At 47.1% G+C, this 9576-nt stretch overlaps 1 pseudogene; it reads left to right on the top strand.

Moving 5' to 3' along the window:
• The window catches only part of LOC123488448, a 35465-nt pseudogene extending 30698 nt beyond the window's left edge, over positions 1-4767 (top strand).
• The last annotated feature ends 4809 nt before the right edge of the window (positions 4768-9576 follow it).

Here is a 9576-nt window from a genome sequence, read left to right on the forward strand (position 1 = left end):
TTCATCTGTCCTGTCCTCTACCAGAACCCTGCTTCATCTGTCCTGTCCTCTACCAGAACCCTGCTTCATCTGTCCTGTCCTCTACCAGAACCCTGCTTCATCTGTCCTGTCCTCTACCAGAACCCTGCTTCATCTGTCCTGTCCTCTACCAGAACCCTGCTTCATGGCTCCAGTAGTCAGTCACTGCCTCGGTGTTGCTGTGTAATTACACTGTTTTACCATGGTGACTGTTGTATTCATTGTGTGTGTGTGTGTGTGTGTGTCTAGGACTGCTAACTGCTACTTTGACATGGAGTACTGTGGTAAGAAGCTGACTCTCCGTGCCGCCAACGGGAAATACGTGGCCGCCAAGAAGAACGGCCAGCTAGCCGCCACCGTCGACGCTGCCGGTCAGTGTGTGTGTGTGTGTGTGTGTGTGTGTGTGTGTGTGTGTGTGTGTGTGTGTGTTAAAACAGCTCTGCCCTTTTCGGGTAGTAGCAACAACAGGGTGTTGATGGCCTGAGTCCCAGTGTTGATGGCCTGAGTCCCAGTGTTGATTGGCCTGAGTCCCAGTGTTGATGGCCTGAGTCCCAGTGTTGATGGCCTGAGTCCCAGTGTTGATTGGCCTGAGTCCCAGTGTTGATGGCCTGAGTCCCAGTGTTGATGGCCTGAGTCCCAGTGTTGATGGCCTGAGTCCCAGTGTTGATGGCCTGAGTCCCAGTGTTGATGGCCTGAGTCCCAGTGTTGATGGCCTGAGTCCCAGTGTGTTGATGGCCTGAGTCCCAGTGTTGATGGCCTGAGTCCCAGTGTTGATGGCCTGAGTCCCAGTGTTGATGGCCTGAGTCCCAGTGTTGATGGCCTGAGTCCCAGTGTTGATGGCCTGAGTCCCAGTAGTTGATGGCCTGAGTCCCAGTGTTGATGGCCTGAGTCCCAGTGTTGATGGCCTGAGTCCCAGTGTTGATGGCCTGAGTCCCAGTGTTGATGGCCTGAGTCCCAGTGTTGATGGCCTGAGTCCCAGTGTTGATGGCCTGAGTCCCAGTGTTGATGGCCTGAGTCCCAGTGTTGATGGCCTGAGTCCCAGTGTTGATGGCCTGAGTCCCAGTGTTGATGGCCTGAGTCCCAGTGTTGATGGCCTGAGTCCCAGTGTTGATGGCCTGAGTCCCAGTGTTGATTGGCCTGAGTCCCAGTGTTGATTGGCCTGAGTCCCAGTGTTGATGGCCTGAGTCCCAGTGTTGATGGCCTGAGTCCCAGTGTTGATGGCCTGAGTCCCAGTGTTGATGGCCTGAGTCCCAGTGTTGATGGCCTGAGTCCCAGGTGTTGATGGCCTGAGTCCCAGTGTTGATGGCCTGAGTCCCAGTGTTGATTGGCCTGAGTCCCAGTGTTGATGGCCTGAGTCCCAGTGTTGATGGCCTGAGTCCCAGTGTTGATGGCCTGAGTCCCAGTGTTGATGGCCTGAGTCCCAGTGTTGATGGCCTGAGTCCCAGTGTTGATGGCCTGAGTCCCAGTGTTGATGGCCTGAGTCCCAGTGTTGATGGCCTGAGTCCCAGTGTTGATGGCCTGAGTCCCAGTGTTGATGGCCTGAGTCCCAGTGTTGATGGCCTGAGTCCCAGTGTTGATGGCCTGAGTCCCAGTGCAATGTTGATGGCCTGAGTCCCAGTGTTGATGGCCTGAGTCCCAGTGTTGATGGCCTGAGTCCCAGTGTTGATTGGCCTGAGTCCCAGTGTTGATGGCCTGAGTCCCAGTGTTGATGGCCTGAGTCCCAGTGTTGATTGGCCTGAGTCCCAGTGTTGATGGCCTGAGTCCCAGTGTTGATGGCCTGAGTCCCAGTGTTGATGGCCTGAGTCCCAGTGTTGATGGCCTGAGTCCCAGTGTTGATGGCCTGAGTCCCAGTGTTGATGGCCTGAGTCCCAGTGTTGATGGCCTGAGTCCCAGTGTTGATGGCCTGAGTCCCAGTCCAACTCCTTATCAGCCACTCTGACCTCTCACTGTTCCATATGCAGATGATTTTGGTGCAAAGGTCACCAGATTTTTTTAGTTGTTTAAACATCAATAATTCCATGACAACATGTAGCTTCTGTGCAGTGGCTTCACAATACCATCATCTGGTTTTATTACACGGTTCATTACAATTAGACCTTTTTTTTTGAAGGTTTTATTTTCTTGGGTAAAGCCCCTTTTCAACAAATGGAGCCTCCCCAATATAAAACGCTAATTTGAAGCCGCAGTGTTTTAGCGGACCATTCCATAAGGAGTAGAAACCTTGGCAACCAGGCTAGGGGTGTTGAAGAACGCCCAGGAGAGGAGGGTCTAGGGCAGGGTTCTTCAATTCCAGTCCTGGAGAGCCAAAACACTTCTGTTTTTTTTATTTCTACCTGGTAGTTAATTGCACTCACCTGGTGTCCCAGGTCTGAATTAGCCGCTGATTAGAAGGAGAGAATGAAAAACAGAGGTGTTTCGGACCTCCAGGAACCGAAATTGAAGAACCCTGGTCTAGGCTTTTGACCTTTTTTTTTTATATAGAGAGTTTGGGTCTTTGCGGCACAGGTGTAATATGTCTTGTGTTCCTCTCCAGGTGAGTCGGAGGAGTTCCTGATGAAGCTGATTAACCGTCAATCATAGTCCTCCGTGGGGAACACGGCTTCATCGGGTGTCGTAAGGTCACAGGGACCCTGGACTCTAACCGTTCCTCCTACGACTACTTTACCCTGACCTTCAGAGAGGGGGCCTACAGCTTACAGGGTTAGTACACTACTTTACCCTGACCTTCAGAGAGGGGGCCTACAGCTTACAGGGTTAGTACACTACTTTACCCTGACCTTCAGAGAGGGGCCTACAGCTTACAGGGTTAGTACACTACTTTACCCTGACCTTCAGAGAGGGGGCCTACAGCTTACAGGGTTAGTACACTACTTTACCCTGACCTTCAGAGAGGGGGCCTACAGCTTCCAGGGTTAGTACACTACTTTACCCTGACCTTCAGAGAGAGGGGGGCCTACAGCTTACAGGGTTAGTACACTACTTTACCCTGACCTTCAGAGAGGGGGCCTACAGCTTACAGGGTTAGTAAACGCACACACACACACACACACACACGTATACACACACACACACACAGACTACTTTACCCTGACCTTCAGGGTCAATACAGACATACATGGACGCACACAGGCTTTGCCTAAAACCTTCAGAGATTGCCATTGGCTTCCCAAACTAATGTCTATAGACCTGACACAGACCAAATAATGGGATTTGTATGTTTGGACCACCAGTTCTGAGCAGTTAGACTGGCCTTTCCAGAGGGGATGGTGTCGAGTCTGACAGCTCAGATGAACTAGAGGGAGGGTGTCACCGTGACAACAGCTTATTGCTTATGGTCCCACTTTATTTAGACAGTCCAGATAGTACCCTGGAGACACAGATTAAGACTAGTCCTGGTTAGGGGTTAGGGTTAGTCCAGATAGTACCCTGGAGACACAGATTAAGACTAGTCCTGGATTAGGGTTAGGGTAGGGTTAGTCCAGATAGAACCCTGGAGATGCTCTACAGATGGTCATACTGTCAACAAACTATCTGCTTGGTTAAGGTTAGGGTTAGGATTAGGGTTAAGGTTAGGGGTTAGGATAAGGGCGTAGGGTTAGGGTTAGGATAAGGGTTAGGGTTAGGGTTAAGGTTAGGGTTAGGGTAAGGTTTAGGTTAGGATAAGGTTTAGGGTTAGGATAAGGTTTAGGGTTAGGATAAGGGTTAGGGTTAGGATAAGGGTTAGGGTTAGGATTAGGGGTAAGTGGGTTACATTTAGGGTTAGGATTAGGTTAGGGTTAGTAGATACATTGAAATGTTTCTGATAGTCCATCTGTAGATGCTCCACAGACTATCCAAATAAGGTGTTACCTTGCTTATTAAAGATTCCAAAGGGCCTGTTTCAGGACACAGATTAAGACTAGTCCTGGATTATAAAGCATGTTTCCAGGACACAGATTAAGACTAGTCCTGGATTATAGGCATGTTTCCAGGACACAGATTAAGACTAGTCCTGGATTATAAAGCATGTTTCCAGGACACAGATTAAGACTAGTCCTGGATTATAAAGCATGTTTCCAGGACCCAGATTAACACTACTCCTGGATTATAAAGCATGTTTCCAGGACACAGATTAAGACTAGTCCTGGATTATAAAGCATGTTTCAGGACACAGATTAAGACTAGTCCTGGATTATAAAGCATGTTTCAGGACACAGATTAAGACTAGTCCTGGATTATAAGCATGTTTCCAGGACCCAGATTAACACTACTCCTGGATTATAAAGCATGTTTCCAGGACACAGATTAAGACTAGTCCTGGATTATAAAGCATGTTTCCAGGACCCAGATTAACACTACTCCTGGATTATAAAGCATTTTTCCAGGACACAGATTAAGACTACTCCTGGATCATAAAACCCTTCCACTGAACATGCTTCTTAATCCAGGACTATTCATATAATCTGTTTCCAGGAAACCACCCCTTAAATGTAAAAATAATTAATTTGACTAATTTGGATTTTGGACATATCAACATGGTTGTAAACTGTCCCCTCTCTCTAGACTCGACTGGGAAGTTCTGGATGGTGGGCAGCGAGGCGTCGGTGGTGAGCAGCAGTGACGCCCCCGTCGACTTCCTGTTAGAGTTCTGCGACTACAACAAGGTCGCTATCCGCTCCGTCGCCGAGGAAGTATCCCACGGGGCGACCACGCTGGTGTCTTGAAGGCCAACGCCGACAACCTGAGACCGCCACGCTCTGGGAGTACTGACCTCCCGACCCTGTTACTACGGCAATGCAGCACAGCACCCCCAACTCCTTCCTCCCTCCTCCCTCCCCTCCCTCCCTCACCCCTCTCAGACCAGGGCTGTGTTCAGTATGGTGAAATGTTCACAGTATTGTAGATGGGAATGTGATACCTAGAGCTGACCCCCATTTATCTTGTTTGTTTTTTTCCGTGATAATGAATCCTTATCTCCTCTAATCTACACGTTTTCTATGCGACTGTTGCGATGTTCCACCGTCCTCAACAGGACCAGCTGAGTGAACTGCCAGAGGAGGGGAGAAGGAGAGCTGGGGGGGAGGTGTGTCCATCTAAGACTCTCCTTCACCTCCCTTATTCTCTCTCTCTCTCTCTCTCTCTCTCTCCCTAGCTCTCCCTTTCCCTGTTCCATTCTGCAGTACCCACCTGTATTTGTTGCCATAGTTAGTGGGGCTGTGCACTTTTTTTTCTTCTCCCACCCGTCCAAGAGCAGCACGGCTTGATGTGTCACTCACTCAGTTCCAGATGTATGATTGGCCCACTCTCAAACAGCTGACCCAAGCCCCCCTCCCCCTCAACTAAACACTTCTTTAACTGGACACTTTTTTTCTCTCTCTCTATCCATCTCTCTCTCCATCTGTCTGTTTATTTCAGTCTTTGTATCTCTCCATCTGTCTGTCTCTCTGACCTCTGTATAAAACAGCACATGGTGACAGACAGTATTTATCATGTATGACCTGATTTAGGACGGGATTCAATCCCACAATGCTTGTTTTTAAAGGCAATGTTCACGGTAAACGCTGCACATGTCGGCTTATTCAGTGGCCGTATGAATCCGGGCCTAAACAGAACCGGGTTCTGTCTGGAACTAGAGTGGCCTGCTGGTCTCTGAGCGATGTGTACAAAACTGGAAGTGGATTCTCATGGTGTTCTGGATTGGGTTTTAGTGCCTCCATCTCATATTGGAAATCACAGGAAATGTAAAACGTTCTAATGTAACCTAGAGGAAGTGATGTCATCCTCTAGCTGTGTGAGCTCATTGGTGGATATTTTGATCTCCCGGACCAGACAGGAAATAACCCCTGTTTTATTCAATTGTCATGAAGGAAGTGTGTGTGTGTGTGTGTGTGTGTGTGTGTGTTGTCTGTCTCTGTGTGTGTGTTGTCTGTCTGTGTGTGTGTGTGTGTGTGTGTGTGTTGTCTGTCTCTGTGTGTGTGTGTGTGTGTGTGTGTGTGTTGTCTGTCTCTGTGTGTGTCTGTGTGTGTGTGTGTCTGTCTCTCTGTGTGTGTGTGTCTGTCTCTCTCTGTGTGTGTGTGCTCTCTGTGTGTGTGTGTGTGTTGTCTGTCTCTGTGTGTGTGTGTGTGTTGTCTGTCTCTCTGTGTGTGTGTGTGTGTGTGTGTGTGTGTGTGTGTGTGTGTGTCTGTCTGTGTTCTCTGTGTGTGTGTGTCTGTCTCTCTGTGTGTGTTTTGTGTTGTCTCTGTGTGTGTGTGTGTGTGTGTGTTGTCTGTCTCTGTGTGTGTGTGTGTGTTGTCTGTCTCTGTGTGTGTGTGTGTGTGTGTGTCTCTACAGCTGTTCAGAGCTCTACAGTATAAAGCCATGATCTGGTCTGATAACGGCAGATAGCTTAGTGGTTAAGAGCGTTGCGCCGGTAACCGAAAGGTCGCTGGTTCTAATCCCCCCGAGCCGACTAGGTGACAAATCTGTCGACGTGCCCTTGAGCAAGGCACTTAACCCTAATTGCTCATGTAAGTCGCTCTGGATAAGAGCGTCTGCTAAAATGACAAAAAAAAAAAAAAAGACCTCTCTGACTGGAAGCTTTATTATTCTGTCTAATATCACGGAGAATGACAGGTTGGCCATCGGTACAAACATCTCACACGCACACATCCTGGTCTCACACCAAGAACTGGAATCTGGTGCTCAATCTCATTCTCACGTCAATGTGATCCACTGATCCAGCCAAGAGGTAAATGTGGTGGTGGTAGTGGATGGATGTTAAAAAGGTGTGCGTTTTGTTGGCTGTGGTTCACACAGGTTAGAGGGACCTCCATTGTTAGTTATGGTAAAGCCTGTTCCCGACTGCGTTTCTGGACAATTACTAAATGTTAATATAACATTATTCCACACCTTTTACTTTGAAACTGGAACTTTTCCCTTTGTCTTTTATTTTGTATCGTTTGTTAATGTCTAATATGGTGATCGTCTTACTCTCGTGCCATTGCTTCACCTGGATGCCAACAACCAATAAAAAAAACTGGGATTTTGAACACTACCTTACGTGTCTGTTCTCTGTGTTTTTATACTGGACACTGCCTGTTTTAACTATTACTACAACACATTGGTGATCGAGTTGAGTTTGCACCGTCCTGTCAAATCATTGACATGGAGGATTTCTTTCTACAATCCTGGATTTGTGATGAAACGTTGTGTACAGCTCCTCCCTCTAGCATAGCTTCAGACCCAACTGACTCGTGGGGGGCCCAGTTTTTCCAAGTTATCTGGAGTTGGCCTATCAGAGTGGGATTTCAATGCATAGGAATAGAACTGAGTCCCCATTCAAATCAATGATTCTAACGTTCTATTCATTCTCTCTTTCTAACCATTGAATCCTATCCGATGGGCGAACTCCAGATAACTTGGAAAAAACTGGGCCCTGGAGATGAGTTGTTGGAGCGCTGAACCTACATTTACCAGCCGAGGTCCCGACTGACTACCACTGCTCCATGGGGGTTGGCCAACTCTTTTTTAAAAAGATTTTTATTGGGATCCAATTAGCCAATGGGGGACCGCTAGTCTTGCTGGGGTCTGACGCAACCAAAAATACAGACAAATACTATAACTCTTGTTTTTTTTAAAGCTAATTTTGCTGTTTGCTTTAGTCATTTGAGATGGGAGTTTCATGGAATCATGGCTCTACGTAATAGTGTGCGTTGCCTTGAATTCGTTCTGGATTTGGGGACTGAAGAGACCCCTGGTGGCATGTCTGGTGGGGTAAGTATGTCTGTCAGAGCTGTATATATATATATATGTGTGTGTTTTTTTTATACAGACAATTTGAAAACGTCAACTATTTCTCACAAGAACAATTGATGCAGTTAATCAACCAGGAAAAGACTGGCATGCATGTTGATGTTAGTTCTGTATGAACAGTTTGAGGGCGAGGCGTGCTGCTCTGTTCTGAGCCAGCTGCAGCTTTGCTAGGTCTCTTTCTTTGCTGTGCCTGACCATATTACCAGACAGTCATCAAGACGGGACACGACCGGAACAACTAGTACAGTTGATCTTTGTGTCAAAACGCAGAACATCTTTTATAACAGACATGCCTCTCCCCCATCTTCACAACAACCGTCAATATGACATGACCATGAAATAAACAAGTTGTGTCATTTTTTATATCAGCCCTTGAGCTTCCAAACAAATGTTTTGTTCATCACTTTCTTTGGCGCAAATAAATTAAACCTAAATGGTCACTGACCATCCAACGTTATACCCAGGAGTTTTAGCCTCAACCCGCTCAATGGCCACACCCTTTATACACAACTCCAGTTAAGGTTTAGGTCTTAGAGAATGTTTTGAACCAAATACAATGCTTTTTATAGTTTTTAGATGTATTTAAGACCAGTTTATTATTAAATTTACCCATTCTGATACCAACTCCTTATTTAGAATTTTCAGTGAGCTCACTTGCTTTGGGTGCTGACATGTAGAGAGTGGAATCATCCCCATTGATAGTCATGCAACTTCCCTTCCCCATAGATAGTCATGCAACTTCCCTTCCCCATAGATAGTCATCCAACTTCCCTTCCCCATAGATAGTCATGCAACTTCCCTTCCCCATAGATAGTCATCCAACTTCCCTTCCCCATAGATAGTCATGCAACTTCCCTTCCCATAGATAGTCATGCAACTTCCCTTCCCCATAGATAGTCATGCAACTTCCCTTCCCCCATAGATAGTCATGCAACTTACCTTCCCCATAGATAGTCATGCAACTTCCCTTCCCCATAGATAGTCATGAACTTCCCTTCCCCATAGATAGTCATCCAACTTCCCTTCCCCATAGATAGTCATGCAACTTCCTTCCCCATAGATAGTCATGCAACTTCCCTTCCCCCATAGATAGTCATCCAACTTCCCTTCCCCATGATAGTCATCCAACTTCCCTTCCCCATAGATAGTCATCCAACTTCCCTTCCCCATAGATAGTCATGCAACTTCCCTTCCCCATAGATAGTCATCCAACTTCCCTTCCCCATAGATAGTCATGCAACTTCCCTTCCCCATAGATAGTCATGCAACTGCCCTTCCCCATAGATAGTCATGCAACTTCCCCTTCCCCATAGATAGTCATCCAACTTCCCTTCCCCATAGATAGTCATGCAACTTCCCTTCCCCATTGATAGTCATCCAACTTCCCCTTCCCCATAGATAGTCATGCAACTTCCCTTCCCCATAGATAGTCATGCAACTTCCCTTCCCCATAGATAGTCATGCAACTTCCCTTCCCCATAGATAGTCATGCAACTTACCTTCCCCATAGATAGTCATGCAACTTCCCTTCCCCATAGATAGTCATGCAACTTCCCTTCCCCATAGATAGTCATCCAACTTCCCTTCCCCATAGATAGTCATCCAACTTCCCTTCCCCATAGATAGTCATGCAACTTCCCTTCCCCATAGATAGTCATGCAACTTCCCTTCCCCATAGATAGTCATCCAACTTCCCTTCCCCATAGATAGTCATGCAACTTCCCTTCCCCATAGATAGTCATCCAACTTCCCTTCCCATAGATAGTCATGCAACTTCCCTTCCCATAG

Source organism: Coregonus clupeaformis, unplaced genomic scaffold (genome assembly GCF_020615455.1).
Source record: "Coregonus clupeaformis isolate EN_2021a unplaced genomic scaffold, ASM2061545v1 scaf2313, whole genome shotgun sequence".
Lineage (NCBI taxonomy): Eukaryota > Metazoa > Chordata > Actinopteri > Salmoniformes > Salmonidae > Coregonus > Coregonus clupeaformis.